The sequence below is a fragment of the Meriones unguiculatus genome, chromosome 17 (genome assembly GCF_030254825.1).
Source record: "Meriones unguiculatus strain TT.TT164.6M chromosome 17, Bangor_MerUng_6.1, whole genome shotgun sequence".
Lineage (NCBI taxonomy): Eukaryota > Metazoa > Chordata > Mammalia > Rodentia > Muridae > Meriones > Meriones unguiculatus.
This window is the reverse complement of record NC_083364.1, coordinates 70,832,422-70,850,580: the sequence shown is the minus strand read 5'-3', so window position 1 is coordinate 70,850,580 and position 18,159 is coordinate 70,832,422. Positions and strand designations below refer to the sequence as shown.

General features: G+C 37.0%; 1 pseudogene; it reads left to right on the top strand.

Annotated features, from left to right (window-relative positions):
• Positions 1-14,350: 14,350 nt before the first annotated feature.
• On the top strand, positions 14,351-14,474 carry LOC132648862 (small nucleolar RNA SNORA17; annotated as a pseudogene).
• The last annotated feature ends 3,685 nt before the right edge of the window (positions 14,475-18,159 follow it).

The following is an 18,159-nucleotide window of genomic DNA, read 5'->3' as shown; positions in this document are numbered from 1 at the left end:
CTCAAGTCTATTTGCTAGTAATTGCTGACAGCTCAAAAGGAAGACAGTCTCCAACACAATCTGATTGGCCTGCTCTTTGATCACCTCCCCCTGAGGGGGGAGCAGCCTTACCAGGCCACAGAAGAGGACAAGACAGCCACTCCTGATGTGATCTGATAGACTAAGATCAGAAGGAAGAAGAGGGGGACCTCCCCTATCAGTGGACTTGGGGAGGGGCATGCATGAAGAAGGGGGGAGGCAGGATGGGACCGGGAGGGAAAGAGGGAGGGCTTTATGGGCGGATACAAAATGAATAAGGTGTAAAAAATAAAAAGGAAAATGATCATGTCCTACTAGTATTCCACATTCCATAACACATATCTTAAGAATAATCATGAGAATAATCTCCAGAGTTTGAAATATAGATCTGGTTGTAGAGTGTATTCAAACTTGCATGAAGCCCTGAGTTTTATTTCCAACCCTATTTTAATCAGAAAAGATGCAAAAACTCTGATCTAGAAACTAGACAGATGTAGGCAGGATATTGAAAGGCCCAAGATTTAAGGAAGCCTGACAGATTCCTCGACAGGCCTCAGGTTCTGCTCAGAACAGCAGGCTTAAGTTTCTCTTTCCCTGAAACACTAGGGCAATTTCTGGAAAAGCCAAAAACTGACCCACCAACCAAAGGGTAAGAGGAAAGTACCTAACATTCCTAATGTCTGTAGATAGCTTGCTTAATGTTAGTTATCCAATCACTTTGTAAAAAGCCTGCTTTTGCTAAATGTCACCCAATCATGTAACTGCTAAAATTTCTGTTTCTTGCTTATATATCAATAAAAGCCCTGCCTAACTGCTGTTCGGGCTCTAGGTACAGATCCCTGCTTTGGTGAAAGGTGGGAGTCTAAGTTTCAGCCTGGATAAATGCTCTTTGCTTTTGTATATGTAAATCAGACTCCTGATGGTCTTTGGGGACTTCGCCATCTTGGCTTAGCTGTAATAAGGTCATCTGGTTATGTAGTGAGTTTGAAGACAGCCTGGGATACTTGAGACACTGTCTAAAAATTTATACAGAAAAAAATAAAATAATTCTAGGAGGCAGTTTGTATTTAGATACTACACGTGTGGATACTATTGTATAGCTAAACATATTTTTGCCTATTGGGACACTAGCCAGTACAAACAAAATAAAAATGTGTCATTCATGATATCAACAAAACGCATACATACGCAGAACTGTTTAGATACAGTTCTGTATTTGTAGTGCTTCAAGTGTTTGGCAGCACCAGATGCAAATTCTTTCCGTAAGAGGACAGCCCTCACACCTTCAAACTAGGATTTGGGAATTCCTACAAGATGTAGAACATAAAAATGAGCAGAACACAGAATAAGGTTACTTATCACAAGGGAAAATAAAACACAGTGAGAAAACAAAAATGTAAATAAAACCAAATAGATGTCAGGCTTGTCCGCATACATTACAAATAAGGAAATTATCTGACAGCCCAAGAGCACCTCTGCTCCTTAAAGATATATTTTTAATTAAATGTTTATTATTTTTTGTATTAATTACAGTTTATTTACTTTGTATCCCAGCTGTAGCCCCCTCTCTCATTCCCTCCCAATCCCACCTTCCGTCCTCATCTCCTCCTTTCCCCTCTCTAGTTCCATTGAAAGAATACTCTCTAATTAAAACATGTAGGTAGATAACAACAATAGATTAAAATAACAAAATAACCTATAATTATTAAATCAAGTATATGATCAATTATTTTTAATCAATTTAAATATAGGAGATATTATTTTTCACATTTAAAAAGATTATTAATTCAATAGGATAAAGAAGTTGCAGTATACTGTGAATCAAAGGAGGGAGCAGATTCATATATTAAAGCTGTAGGTATTAGATGCTGAGGAAATTAACAGAGATAAAGAAGCAGCTATATGGTGAGAGACACAGGCACAAATACAGTTCCAAGGACAGCCAAATTGGTAAAAAGCCTAACATTGCTTGCCCAGGAAAATAGTAAACAGATAGAAAATAACAAGAAAAGCTGGCAAAAGAACTAATCAATCAGAAACCACAGACAGAAAATTTCCATAGTGTAAGAAAAGGGTTAAAAATAAACTTTATTGTTTGTAAATGAATACTTTGCTGAAAATGTAAAACAAAAATTTTTATTGGCATGACTGTCACCACCAGTTGGATATAGAAATCAGCTTATGTAAGAGGAACATACATTCAGATGCTGTCTTATGCTGTGAAGAAATAGCCTGCAGACTTTTTCTCCCCAGTTCTGTAACAATCTATACTAAGTACTTTTATGTACTTGTGTACTTATTTATTTGTTCCTTCTGATTATTATCTTTTGAGAATGTGAGAGGTAGTTATTGGTATTCAAGAATAATAGTTCAGCCAGGTCTGGTCGCACACATCTTTAGTCCCAGCACCCCAGAATGATAGTCAGGTATATCTTTATGAATTTGAGGCTTGCCTAGGCTATGTATCCTTCCAGGACATCTAGGCCTATATACAGATGGCTCTATGTCTCAAAAAAAAAAAAAAAAAAAAAGGGGGAGGCATATATTGACTTAATCAAATTTTGTAGCTGAATACCATGCTTTTGATTCACTGATTTTTATTATAATGTCTTTATTAATATATGAACTTTTTCCTATTATTATTATTATTATCATCATCACTTGCCATTTATTCATTTTGTATCCCAGTTGTAGCTCCCTCCCTCATTTCCTTCCAGTCCTACCCTCCCTCCCTCTTTCTCTATTAGTCTGTGGATAGAAGTCCTCCTCCTCTACTGTCTGAGCCTAGCCTATCAGGTCTCATCAGGACTGCCTGGATCCTCTTCCTCTGTGGGCTGGTTTGGTTGCCCCAACAGGGAGAAATGATCAAGGAGCAGGCAACTGAGTTCATGTCAGAGACTGTCTCTTGTCGTATTAGGGAACCCACATGGAAAATGAGCTGTCTATGTGTTACATCTGAACAGGGGACTAGAAAAAGATCATCCTGAGTGAGGTATCCCAGAAGCAAAAAGACACACATTGTATATGCTCATTTATAAGTGGATATTAGCCATATTATATAGGATAAACATACAAAAAATACAAACATAAAGAAGCTAAACAACAAGGAGGACCCTAGGGAAGATGCTTAATTCTCATTCATAAGGGAAAACAGGATAGACACTAGAAATGTTAGAAGAAAAAGGACAGGACTGGAACCTACCACAGATGTCCTCTGATTCATTGATATTTATATTGCATAAAAACTAGAACCTTAAAAGTATAAGCATTTGAAAGACTCTAACTAGCAGTGTTTTCAAAGCAAAGACTCATGACCAAAGCTTTGGCAGAGTACAGGGAATTATAAGAAAGAAGGGGATGGGGAAAGGATAGGAGCTCCACAAGGACCAAATATATCTGGGCACAGGGTCTTTTCTGAGACTGACATTCAACCAAGGACCATGTATGGATATAACCTAGAACCTCCACTCAGATGTAGCCTGTGGTAGCTCAGTAACCAATTGGTTTCCCAAAGTGAGGGGAACAGGGACTATTTCTAACAGGAACTCAATGACTGGCTCTTTGGTCTCCCCACCCCCGAAGGGAGGAGCAGTCCTGTTAGGCCACAGAGGAGGGCTTTGCAGCCAGTCCTGAAGATACCTGATAAAACAGGATCAGATGAATGGGGAGGAGGTCCCCCCTATCAGTGGACTTGGAAAGGGGCACGGTGGAGATGAGGGAGGGAGGGAGGGACTTGGAGGGAATGAGGGATCGGGACACGGCTGGGATACAGAGTTAATAAAATGTAACTGATAAAAAAATAAAAAAAATATTTAAAAAACAAAACAAAACAAAACAAAAAAAAGTATAATCAAAACAATGGTCATTATTTTGTTTGCCCACATAAGTTGTTTTAATGTGATTAACATTTAAAGAGTATTTACACTTGGTCATTAGTAAATATTTTAATATCTTTCCAGTCCAGCTCTTTTTTTTAACTTTTTTTTTTTGTAACTGAGAAAACTACCTCCTTTCCTAGATTCAACAATATACTTCTAATCTTCATGTATTCACATCTTTTCTTTTTGTCACATATGGTCCTCTGTGAGCTGTGCCAAATCACAGGCTAATCAACACTTGCCTTCTTTTTATACATTCCAGTCCCAAGTGTTTCAATTCTTAGACTGTTTTCGAAAATAAAATTGCGTTTCTTTCCCATGTGCATACATGTAACACTTCCTTTCTTATTTTTGTATTTATTGGGTTTTAAAAAATCATTTGAAAATAAAGTTTAAACTACAGGCTTAAATAAAGCTATTGAAAATCTAGTCAATATAGAAGCTGTAGCCACAAACAAATATATAAAGTTATAATGAGTCTTTCTTAAAGGCTTTTAAAGCATTATTGTATATTTTATGCTCCTCTGGTTTAGACATATGCCTCAACTAAAATGAATGCTTTGAAATATAAGTAGAAATAAGTCAAATCTCTTGCTAAATTTTCAAATATTACATTTATTATTTGATAACCCAGAGCAAGTAGAACTAGATAGCACTTTTGAGACTTTCAAAATTATATTATACCATAATGAAGTCTCTTGGGAGAATTTGTTATTGCAATAATGTTGCTATTGTCATGGTTTCATATAAGAAAGTAAAAAAAAAATGTTAACAGTAACAGTACTCATCAGAACATTAGTACTACTGTCTGAGTGTCAGCAAATATTTTTATACTGCTTGTTTTATGTTCCTTGGGTTCTAACCCTTAAAGATGTCTCATTTAGAAGACACATGTTCTTTTAGTCTGAAGAGGTGTTTCAGTGGAAAATGAGCAAGCATCATGAGTGGAGTTTGGAATGTAGATCCCAGTGCTGGGCAACGCGTAAACCCAGAAGATCGAGGCAGGGGATTCCTGGGGAAAGCTGGCAGGCCAGATTCAACTAATCGGCCTGCTCTAAACTCAAACAGATCCTACCTCTGCTAATAAAGGAGAAAGAGATTGGGAAAGATATTAGCAGCAATTTTAAGGGAACAGAGATTAAAAGAATAAATTTGATTTTCAAATTTGTTTAAATAGTTATAAAGGAAAAAAAATAGGAAAGGAAATATATTTATAAGCTAACTTTAATACAAGACCAATTAGATTATGCAATGTGCTTGTGAGCTTCTACAGAGTATTTGAGATTTTAAATTAACACATACATGGAGCCAATGACTCTTTGGAAATAATCCAATTACTCACTGGATATGGTGATGACATAAGAATAGTTTATGCTCTTACATTAATGAATTTGTAGCATGAGGCTAGTAATCTTACAGTCTTCATTAAAATATTAAAAATGTGATTCGCGAGCTAGAAATAACCAGGTAAAATGAAATCCACATTTAAATACATGGTACCAATTTAATAAAAATTATGAAAATCATAGATAATTAATCATTATCCATTGATTTTGGACATGAAGTAATCTCACCAATAGTTAAATGCTGAAGTTAACCTAAACAAATGTATTACGTAAAAATAAATTAAAACATAAATATGTGTCCAATAAAAGTAGAATGAATTAAGTAATTTTTGCCCACTTAGACAGAATCCATTAAAAAAAAGTAGCATACATTAGAAAAAAAAAAGTGCATTAAATTGTTGACTAAGTAATGGCTGAATGTTGAGTAACAGAACATACCATATCCAACTGCCACTGTTTTTATTTCAACATATTTAATTTCTGCCTCTTCCTTGAGTGAAAAGTCCTTTAACCATACGTCCATTAAAAAAATAAAAGTTTCTTGAAAAAATTTGTTACCATTAATCTTTTCTCTCTGCAAGTCTCTGTTGTTGTTTTGATTAGTTAACACTGTTTGTTTGCTTGCTGCCTAGCTTAAGATTTAATGTTTTTGAAGATAGTATACATGACTGCCGTATTCACATTATTTCCCCTCGCAGGTACTCACTTCAACTGCACCTTGATCCCAAACACTCTCAAATTCCTTACTATTTTTTAAAATATATTTATTATATATAATTTACATTACCAGAAACAATATATAAGGTATTTAAATTTAAGTATTTTTGGATTTCTGTATTTTAATTTAAAGGATGAGTATGTCACCTACAAGCCCAGGATGTGTGTACCTGGTGAATGCAGAAGATGGGAGATCAGTTTTTCTGCCACTAGAACAGCAGCCCATTGGGCAGTACCATGTGAGGTCCATGATGCAAATCTAAGTCCTTTTCAGAAGCAAGAACTGGTCTTACCCTCCAGCCACATACATTTGACAAAGGAGGTTATATCATATATTTCGAGCATTGCATAAATTTGTACTTACGTTATCTGCAGATATAGAGCATATATATACATATAAGCAAATGCAAAAAACCACATTATATGGATACATAGAAATGTAGATAGAGGCATAAGTATACACCTTATACAAATAAAAGAATGGGTGAAAGTATAAGTCAATGACTTGGAAATCATAATATTATTTAAAAATAAAATAATATTTTAATCCAGTAAATGGAACCTACAAAGTTATATACTTGGCTCAGAATTAATTTAATTTTAACATATGTATGCCGAGGGGTAGACTGTGTGCTTAATGAATGATAAAATTGCTCTAGGTTATTTTCACAAAGCTAGTTATCAGTTCATATTTAGTAGTTAATAAAATGATAGAAATAAACAACAAGTTCTGCCTCTTATTCCATGTAATAATAATGAATATTTTTGAAAATTTGCAAATTTTTATTCTTCTATTTTAATTAATTAATTTTTTATTAATTACAATTTATTTTCTTTTTATCTCAGCTGTAGCCCATCCCTCAGCCCCTCCAAATCCAACTTTCCCTTCTTCTTCTCCTCCCATGTCCCTCCACTGATAGGGGAGGTCTTCCTCCCCTTCCATCTGACGCCAGCCTATCAGGTTTCATCAGGACTGGCTGCATAATTACACTGCTACAATATTGAATTTTTTATAGCGACATTAAAAATAGCATTACATGGTTTGTAGTAGAAACAGCAAGTGCCTTGTTTTTCCTGGGTATAATTATCCAACCCAAAATACAGACTATCAAATTGCTATGTATCTTTAAATTACAATTTGTCCATAATATTCCTAAAACATAACCAGTGTTGTACATTTATTCATCCCTATTTGCTCGGTCTGCCTTGCAGTGAAATTTTAGCAAATTATAGGCAGTGAGCACTTTACAAAGTATAATAATGTAAATTTCCAATAATCTATTTCTGATGTATATTAAGAAAGAAAAATGAAATAGGACTATTTCTAACAAGAACTCAATGACTGGCTCTTTGGTCTCCCCACCCCCGAAGGGAGGAGCAGTCCTGTTAGGCCACAGAGGAGGACTTTGCAGCCAGTCCTGAAGATACCTGATAAAACAGGATCAGATGAATGGGGAGGAGGTCCCCCCATCAGTGGACTTGGAAAGGGGCATGGTGGAGATGAGGGAGGGAGGGAGGGACTGGGAGGGAATGAGGGATCCGGACACGGCTGGGATACAGAGTTAATAAAATGTAACTGATAAAAAATAAATAAAAATAAAAAAAAGAAAGAAAAATGAGCAAAGTCATGTGTGTCTTTAAAATGAATCACAGGCTGTATGCATTAGTTAATAGGTTTCAGGTAGGGAATACTTCATATTAAATAACACTAGTTTAAAAATGAGAAAACTAGATATTTTAGGGGAAGGTTTTTTGAGAAACAATGATAAGGATCAATTTTGGTTTTAGAATAAATTTTGATTGTATAGTGATTTTTGAGGAAGAAGAGGCAATCTGCAACATATATTTATATATTAACCTGCCTCAAACTCTACTAAATTAAAATTTATAAAGGAGTATTTTACCTTTATTTTTCCATTTCTCTTACATTATTATAAAGGAGAAAGGTTAACATGTGGATAACATGTGTGAACATATTAAGCAGTTGTTTTTCACTCTCATTACATAGACCTAATATGTTTCTATGTTAAACTCATGAAATAATTGGTCAGTATAATATATTATCATGATGACAAAGAGTTTGTATAAGTAAATTTTCTCAGAATTTCATATTGTGGCTAAATAAATTCATGAAAAATTTGTAAACATGATGTAAGCTCATATTCATTATTTTACAACTCCTTCCTTAAACTACAGCATTATTTACTTAAGGTGTAATTTTTCTTTCTCTAATTTAATATTTAACATAATATATTGAATCATACTTTCAATTATTAAAGTGAAGATAAAACCAAAACATAACATAATCAACCACATTAAACAGACTCAGCATCTTTTATTTATATATGTGTGTGTGATAATGAGTTTCAAAAAAAGAGGGCATTAAAATGAGAGGGTGTTAGAGGAAACAAGGTAGGGAATGGACAGAAGAATGGGAAGAGTGCAGTGATGTAATTATATTTAAATACAAAATATCTAAATAGCAAAAATGTAATGATGAGGATACAATAATGATAACAGAAAATAAAATATGAAAGTAAAAGTATACAATTGCCAAAGCACACAGGTACCATTTCCATTTATTAATATGAATACTTGCTTCAAATGTTTTCAACACTTATTATTTCTTTCTTTCTTTCTTTCTTTCTTTCTTTCTTTCTTTCTTTCTTTCTTTCTTTCTGTCTTTACTTGTGGGGGGGCATGTATATGTACATAGGTTTGTTTGTTTTCTTTTTTCAGAGACCAGAAGCTGGAGTTACAGGCAGCTGTGAGAGGAAAAGCAGGAATGATGGAGTCTAAACACAAGACATCAAGAACAGCAAGAGCCTTTAAGTGCTGAGACAGCCCACTACCCACCCAGGCCTATCTTTCAATTTTTAAGTAGAATGATTCAAATATTAGATTAACTATATGTCAAAGCCTCATTTGTTCATGTTTATCTGGGAGATAAGATCTTATCATATAATGCATGTTATCCTGAAAGCTTCCAAGTGCTGGGATTAAAGTATATGCCACCATACTCTGATATACAAAGCAATTAGAAGGTCCACCTGAAACAAAATAAACATTTAAAAAAAAGCACATGGTTAAACTCACATATTTGTGTTTTATGTGATACTCTAATACACGTGTATAAGGTGAAATGGTCAATTCAGAGTAATTAGAAAATCTACCATTTTAAACTTTTAGTATTGTGTTAACTTAAGCTCCTCTAGCATTTTTGCATTATAGAAAAACTGTTGACTGTTTGTTTGTAATATAAAAGGTTAAGATACGTCACTCATCCAGTTTCAGATGTTACAATTAATATTTCTTTGTTATTTTTGCAGGTGTTTCACAAACCACTATACCTGGTTTGATAGATATATGTATGTTTACTAAATAATTTATAGTTTTGTTTAATTTCAGAGTGTTTATTTTCTGAATATACAGATTTTGATAGACTCTCAAAGTTGGCATATTTCTTTTATCTTTTGAACCCAAATCTTTTAATTTTTAGTTAGTTAATTAATTAATTACAATTTATTCACAGTCAGTTCCCACAATCCATTTTTTTTTTTTCAATGCAGTTTATTCAGGAACCTTGAACAATCTTCTGATCCTGGGGAAAGCCAGCCCACAGCTTAAATAGCCTCTGGGTAGCCAACCCCAGCGTGCCATGTGGGCAATGCAGATAGGTCCACATACATGGAAGCAAGCCAGATCCTCAGCCTTAGCCAAATGTGGAATTGTTCGTGACAGAGAGCACTCACCATCGGGAAGGTGGAAGGTGGAAACCAGCTCCATCTTTAAGGCGCGGCATTATGCAGCTCTTTACAGTTCCCCCTTTTTGTTTTAGACGCATCAGGCAAGAGTAGAGGTCTGATCTCTGATATTAGAAATAACAAAATTGGGACTTTGTACCGATGTTCATTTAGGTGTCATCCACCCAAAGAGCATCAGACCCGTCTGATACCTTTTTCTCAGAGGCGGGACCTGGGGCATCAACCCGCATGCAATCAGACATGCTCTTCTCTGGGTTGAAAGCGGCTGACCCTGACTGTAGTGCTTAGCCTCACAGGATTGACCTCGTGCAGGAGCAAATTGATACCCTACGGCAAATCGCTCAACTTAGCTGTCAATGGAAGTATGCTGGACTTCGTGTCACTAGCATACAATATGAGAATTTTTCCCACAATCCATTTTAAGTTTTGCAAAGAATTCGAAAAAGAATAGGGTAATATATAAACACATATACAAACATTCCCATGCACGAACAGAAACCCTGGAGTAATTACCACAGAAATATAAGGAGATATTCAACTTCAAAATCAAAGTAGAAGGAGAGAATGGACAGACACTCATATCTTTACATTTGTAAATTGAATGTTTATATGTCTTAATCATGGTAAGAATAACACTAAATAACAATAAGGAGCTAGAAAAATTATGTTATTATGATATGTGTATCTCATAATACAATCTACTAAAACCTTTTCTCAAATTTTAGCAGAATGACATGTTTGTCCATATGTCTTTGTAATATTTCCAATTTAAGTCAAGTGAAGATAAATACATCCACTTTTTTAATATCTTAGTAGAAACTATTGAAGGGCAACATATTAGCAATACCAGCACTCTTTCATCACTTGGAAGGGGAAGACAGGTGACTGTATCAGAAGTCCTTTGGACACCTATTCTGGAGTAAGTATCACAAAAATATTAAAAGTAAGACAGACCCAACTTCTAAGCCAAAATAGAAGGAGCGAAGGACTCTTGAAAAGCTGCCTCATTGTCTTCATGGCCATGGTAACATGCATGCACTTCCAAAATTCCACATAAAAAATAAAATTAAAAAATATTACTATATTAACAACAGTAACTATAGTAGGTTCTGGGGAAATTTTGTCCTCTGGTTATGACGTGACCATTGACCTCCAAAACTATCATCAGCTGTGATTCAAAGTCCCAAATGAGACTTGAAGAATTAACTTTTTGTCCAGGAGCAGAGGGAAGCTCCTACCCAAGAATTTGTGGACAAGTAATGGTTGCTGGAGCCAAAATGCATTTTTCCCTTATTTTTATAACCATTTAAAATTTTACATGCTAATTGGTGAAGTTGAACTTGGGAAGAACTGTTTATTTTATTTTGCCTTTGGTATTCTAGCTAAATTAAGTTAATATCTGTTTTTCTCTCCAGAAAAATATTTTCAAAATAGAGTGTTTGCTCTAATCATCATGAATTTAAAATAGAAGAAATAAGGACAAAGTGACTTGAAGTTTCATGAGAAATTTCATTGTATGCTTAGAATGCAACATACTTAACTGATAAGGCTAGAACATTATTGCTTTCACACTATTACAATGAACACTTCAACTAAGTTCAATAAACATTACAACTTTACCATAAAAAAGAAAAACAATTTTTGGTGAATATTTGATGGCAGTTTATATCGAAAACCTAAAATACAATCTTTAATCCAAATGAACAATTTTTAATATATTTAATTTTTAACTATTTTTTATTTTTGTTTATTGAAAAGTTTTTTTTTAAAGATATTCTGATTATGGTTTTCCTTATCTCATCTCTTCCAAGATTATCTCTGCTCTCAAGATATTCATATTCACTTTTTCTTTCTCTCATTAGAAAATGGAAATCTAACAATATAATGCTGTGGTACATATACTAAAAATGTTAAAAATATGATTAGTGTATCCATTATTAATATGTGATATTGTTCATTTAACTATACATCGGATATCATTATATATTATCTATAGCATATATAATCTAATATATATAATACATAACACATAACATAAAATATAACATATTATATATACATAAAACATTGAGTTTTCAATCTTAGCCATTCTGATAGGTGTGAAATGGAATCATAGCAACTTTATTCATAATAGCCAAAATCTGAAAACAGCCTAGGTGTGCCTCAACTGAAGAATGTTCATAGAAATTGTGGTACAGTTACACAGTGGAATACTACTCAGCAATTACAAATAAGGAAAGCATGAAATTTGCATGCAAATGGATGGAACTAGAAAAGATCATCCTGAGTTAGGTAATCCAGAAGCAGAAAGACACACATGGTATATACTCAGTTACAAGTTGATATTAGCCATATAGGATAGGATAAACATACTAAAATCTGCAGACCTAAAGAAGTTAAACATCAAAGACGATCCTACAGAAGATGCCAAATTCTCATTCAGAGGGAAAACAGGATAGGTAACCCTAAAGCACTAGCAGAGAGGGAACATGATGGGAGCCCACCACAGATGCCCACTAAAAGACTCCACCTAGCAGGACATTGAAGCAGATTCATAGACTCACAGCCAAACTTTGGACAGAGCTCAGGTAGTCCTATGAAAGAAGAGGGAGATAGCAATACCCAGGTGGGACAGGAGCCCCACAAGGAGAACAACAAAATAAAAAAAAAAAAATGGGCCCAGTGGGGACTGAAGAGACTGTTGCATCCACCAAAGGCCATGCATAGAGAATATCTAGACCTCCTGCTCAGACACAGCCCATAGACAGCTCGGTTTCCACGTGTGTTCTCTTGTAAGGGGAGAAGAGACAGTCTCTGACATGAACTCGGTTGCCTGTTCCTTGATCACTTCTTCCTGATGGGGTGATCTAGCCAGCCCACAGAGGAAGAAGATCCAGGCACCTCTGACTGGACCTGATAGGCTAGGGACAGACAGAAGGGGAAGAGGACTTCCCTTATCAGTGTACCTGGTAGAGGAGGATGGAGGAGGGAGGGTGGGGCAGAGAGGAGATGAGGGACGGAGCTACAACTGGGATAAAAAGTGAATAAATAGTAAAAATAAAAATAATTGTAAAAAAAGAGAAAGGAAAAAATAATGATTGTTGATCTAAAATACTAATCAACTTTTATGGATGATTGTTTTACAAGACTCTTCTTTTTAATGGGCAACTGACATACATCTATTACTTACAAAAAATATGAAATTTGTCAGGGTTCTAGAATATTTCTATTTTTCAAGAAATATTAAAAATAAAAATAAATTGGGCAAAAGCAAGAGACATCCCTCAGTGGATGGGAAAAAGCTCATATGCCCTCAAACTTACATAATAAAAACTACAGGTAACTAAGGAATGCTGAGGGTGGGTGAAATAGTCTTCTCCAGGAAAGAGAATGTCATTGGTTACCAACACCAAATGTTCAGCACTGAACCCATACATGTGAATAACATTATACAGACTGAGCATGTGTGTGTGTTTGTATGTATGTGTGTGTGTATGTATGTGTATATTTCAAAGACTGAATAAATGAATCCATATATATGTGAATATAATTACAATAAAAATATACGAAGACCATAAATTTGAGAGAGAGCAAGGAGAAGTATACGGAGAGTTTGGATGGAGGAAAAAAAAATGAAGAAATGATGTGATTATATAATAACTTCAAAAATAAATTAAAAAATTAAGAAGAAACGCTAGAGAAAATTTAAATGTGTCAGTTTTATTTTTGATAATATATTTTAATAAAAGATGAGGAATTCGAGGCACTAACTCTTGTGATACAGAGTCTAAAATTTCCTGAATGATATATTTCAGATATCACTTCCTCAGGTAATCTGCAATTGTAACAGATCTGAAGGATCTTGTATACTTCAATAATGGATGCAGTACTTACTGAGTTTTGTCACCATGTTTTAAAATATTCAGAAACTCTTAAACTTATTCTTCTGATCTCATTAAAATTTGGGTTCTTTAACAACAACAACAACAACAACAACAAAAACTCTCTACCCAACCCTAAGTACTGATAAGTTCTATTCTATTTCCACCTTCTAAGACCACATTGTGAAAGTTTCTATATAAGAACTTGATGTAGTCAATATATATAATATATATTATATATAAAAGGTATGTTCACATATCTGAAAAGAACATAATAAATATATAAAATTCTCAGTTAAAAGAACAACAGAACCAAAAAATCTGAGCACAGGGATCCTTCCTGAGACTGATACTCCAACCAAGGACTATGCATGGAGATAACCTAGAACCCCTGCACAGATGCATCCCATGGCAGTTCAGTATCCAAGTGGGTTCCACTGTAATAGGAACAGGGACTGTCTCTGACATGAACTGATTGGCCTGCTCTTTAATTACCTCCCCCTGAGGGGGAAGCAGCATTACCAGGCCACAGAAGAAGACCATGCAGCCACTCCTGATGAGACCTAATTCACTAAGATCAGAAGGAAGGACAAGAAGACCTCCCCTATCAGTGGACTTGGGGAGGGGCATGCATGCAGAGGGTGGAGGAAGGGAGGGATTAGGACCGGAGGAGGGAGGCAACCACAGGGGGGATACGAAGTAAATAAAGTATAATTAATAAAGAATTAAAAAAAAGTATTAAGGTTCTGGCCTAGAAACATTACGGATGTGGCTGCTGTGCCACATATATGTCAGTACGTGGTGTAGCAGAGAGGTGAGAGGCTCAGTGTTCGGACCTATGAACATTTGAATGATTAGTGGCCTAATATCACCTGAAAAAAGGAAGCCTGAGACCACCACCAGGCAGGCCCAGAGGGACAACCAGTTTGGGAAGTAAGCCAGAGACTAGAATGACCTCCCCTTTGACCCTGGGACCGAGACAATAGTGATCCTGAGACAGAAGACCTTTGCCAGGAGGCACTCAGGCAAGCCAAGTGAGAAACAAGTTTGGTATGAACAGCAGCCTGGCTCCACAGGTCTCATAGAGGTAAACTAGCCTGAGATGAACAGCAGTTTGGCATAGCACAGCTGGGCAAACTGTGCTTGAGATATCCCCTGCCCAGGTGCCATGATGCCTGAGGCCACTCCTGATACAATCCCAGGTACTCAGAGACCCTGAATACCACTAAGAGATACAAGTAAGTGGTGGATTAGTAAAAGAGAAAGATAAACAGAAGGGTTTGACCAGGCAGAACTGGAGACTTGAGGGTATCGAGGAACAGCCTATTGTGTGTAGCAGGTTATGGCACCAAAGACTATGGTCCTGGCCTGTGCTGCCACTGGGGGTGAGGGGGGGTGCATACCTGGATCTGTGGCCCTGTGGCACCAAGGATCTGTTATCACAAAAGGCCCGGTAGCCTCCCCGCCCCCCCCCCCGACATGTTGATGTCTTAGGCTGTACAGAACTGCCCCACCCCTTACCTGGGCATTGTGGGAGAGCTTGTCCCAGATGCATACAAGCAGAAGAGCTAAAAGTGCGCTGATGCCTTTGAGCTCTGGTACTCGGAGGAGCACACTGCAGTTGCTGAAATTGCAGGTGAGCTGGCCCTACCACTCCTCTCCCATGTGGTGACATGAACAAGGGAGAGATACCTTTCTTTCCCCTTGCCCCTCACCGCCTGAGGCAGGTGGTAAGCCTGGCCCTCGGGTCAGGACAGCAAGAGAGCAGGCCCTGCCCTTCATTCACCAGCATGTGGGAGAGCAGGCCCTGCCCCTCACCTGTGCAGCACAGTAGAGCTAACCCTGGTGGTGGGACATGATTGCATCTGTAAGAGAGCTTGTCCTGCCACTTATATGCCATGTGCTGACACGGGTAAGGGAGAGATGCCACTCCCTGTGCCACTTACCACATACCACACAGGACAGCTGACCCCTAGGTCATTCAAACAGAAGAGCTGGTCATGCCTCTCACCTGCTGTAATACTTGGGAGAGCAGGCCTTGTATCTCACCTGAGCAGCACAGTAGAGCTGGCCCTGCATGTTGGGGAGCTTTTCCTGAGGGTGTGAGTGTGGGAGAATTGGGAGAGGCCCTGCCTGTTGTCTGCAGTGCTGTGTCCACTAGCAGCAGGCAGTAGAATTGGCCTGATGGGGTCATGAAAGAAGAGCAGGAGAGCTGGTCCTATCCCTAACTACCGCAGCACCTGAGTGAGCAGGTCCTGTATCCCACGTGGGCAGCACAGTGGAGCTATCCCTGGATTTGGATGTTGCAAGTGAACAGGCCCTGAAGGCTTGAGAGATCTGGCTCTGCCTCTTGTATGTCTTGCTACAACGTGAGCAAGGGGAGATGTCTTTCTATATTCTAGTCTCTTGTCACCTACATCAGGCAGGAGCATTGGCTGAGGGTATGAGAGTAGGAGAGCTATCCTGCCCTTCACCTGCTCAGGTGTCCCCCACAGTTAGGAGAGGGGACTCTGTACCTCATCCAGGCAACAGAGTAAAGCTTGCCATGATTGAAGGGGTTGGAGGTGAGCTGACTCCAAGAGACATTAGAGCAGGAAAGATGGAGGACTGACCAGCTCAGATATCTCTCACTCCCAGATCCAAAGCTTTGAATTGGTCCATTCCAACCCCATTGACACACCCAAGACTACAGGATCTCCATGACACAGAGCAACAATAGGATATCTGAGAGGAGTCCCAGGGAGGTTCCAGTATTGATAGAGTAACAGAACCCAGAAGCCTCATACAAGACCAATGAGTCATTGCAATGAACATTTGCAAGCAAAGCAATGTGTACAGAGGGAATACTGTGAAACACACTACAGCTTCCACAATGAGATTTCTTTTTTTCCGTTGAGGGAAAAGTTGCAAGGTGGAGGGTCAGTATGAGGAGAAAAAGAAATGAGTGGGATTAGGATGAATGATGTGAAATTCACAAAGAACCAGTAAAAAGTTAAAAACAAATGTTAAAGTATGAGTAGTTTTGGTTGTCATATAAGGCTAATTATATGTATGTGTATCAGAACATGTGTATTTCTGAAAGGATGTATAATTTCTCTATAGTATATAGAATGTGTATAACATTCAAATAGACATAATGAATAATAAACAATGAGGAGAGTAAACTTTAAAAAATAAATATTATTCATCCAGTATGCAAATATTTACATGGAACACTTTATACTGGTATATTTCAAAATGTGTTTTTCATTTTTCAAAAGTAACTAACACCAAATATTAATTGGATAAACTGTTTATAAATTAATATAGATATACTAAAGTTTGTGAAGTATCAAATAGAGTAAATTCCCAACAATTTAATAAATATTATCAATATATGTCTTCAATAAAGTGACTATATTCAAGACTATAATATTTCCCATCAATTCACATGAGGTTTTACTGTCACATGAAACTGGTTCACACCTCACAGAAGCACTTCATGGGTAAGGGATTTGGGGCCTGTCCTTTGGCAAGCTCAGAGTAAGAACCCATTCTTTTGTGTATAACCTTCTACATGCCATAGGCCTTTTTCTCTAGTGATAGGGGATTTATTAGTGGTCTTGGCATTCCCTTTGAACAAGAAACAGATTACAACTTTACCACAAGAGAAGGATCACCATCCATCATCTGCACTGAGGGCTTTTGTATTCAAACGACTGTGCAATGAGAATACAGCCTAAACATGAAATACGCTTTGGGTTTAGAAAAGAATATTTTGCTAAAAATGTATCCTCTTCTTTCCAATAAATAACTCTTGAAAATCTGAGCAGTTCAGAGAAACAGTTAAGCCAAAAACAAACAAACAAAAGAAAGAAACAATAAACACTTTTCCTTCCTCCCCTCCAAACAAAATTCCCCAGTTTCATTCTTATATCTTCAGTAGAACACCTCCTGCAGATTTCCTTCCTTCTCTGACCACGTTCCCTCTGGATCCCATACCCCTTCCCCCACTAACCTTCCTCTTTCTATTTGTTGCTTTGTCCCAGTCCCAAACTCCAGCAATCACTACTCCCAGGGAAGCAGATAGGCTGTCTGTGCATCTTTCTGTACATCTTTCCTTTTCCTTCTGTTTCTCTAAATCCATCCTGCCTCCAGTATCACGTCCAGAATATAACAGATACTCTGGTTAATCTACCTTACTGTTTTACCCCAAACAAGGAGATGAAATAAGAACAATCTGCTTTCTTCTCTCCTGTTGAACCCCTTCCAACCCCCTGTCCTATCCCCATTCCAGATGGTTGGTCCCTAATTCCAAGAAACACATTCTGAGAAACCCCAGTAACCACAATTATCAGGACCAATGAAAAGCTCTTACTAGGCAACACACAGTCATTATACTCTCCAAAATTTCAGAGAGTAAATAGAAATCAAGTAATAAAACACTTGCACAACAAAGACACAAACCAGAAATCAGCATTTAGATCTTTGATTATCCCAAACCTGAATACTAGGATAAAAACACAGTCAATAAAAGCCAGGGCAGTAAGTCTCTGCTTGAGTCCAACCAACCTAC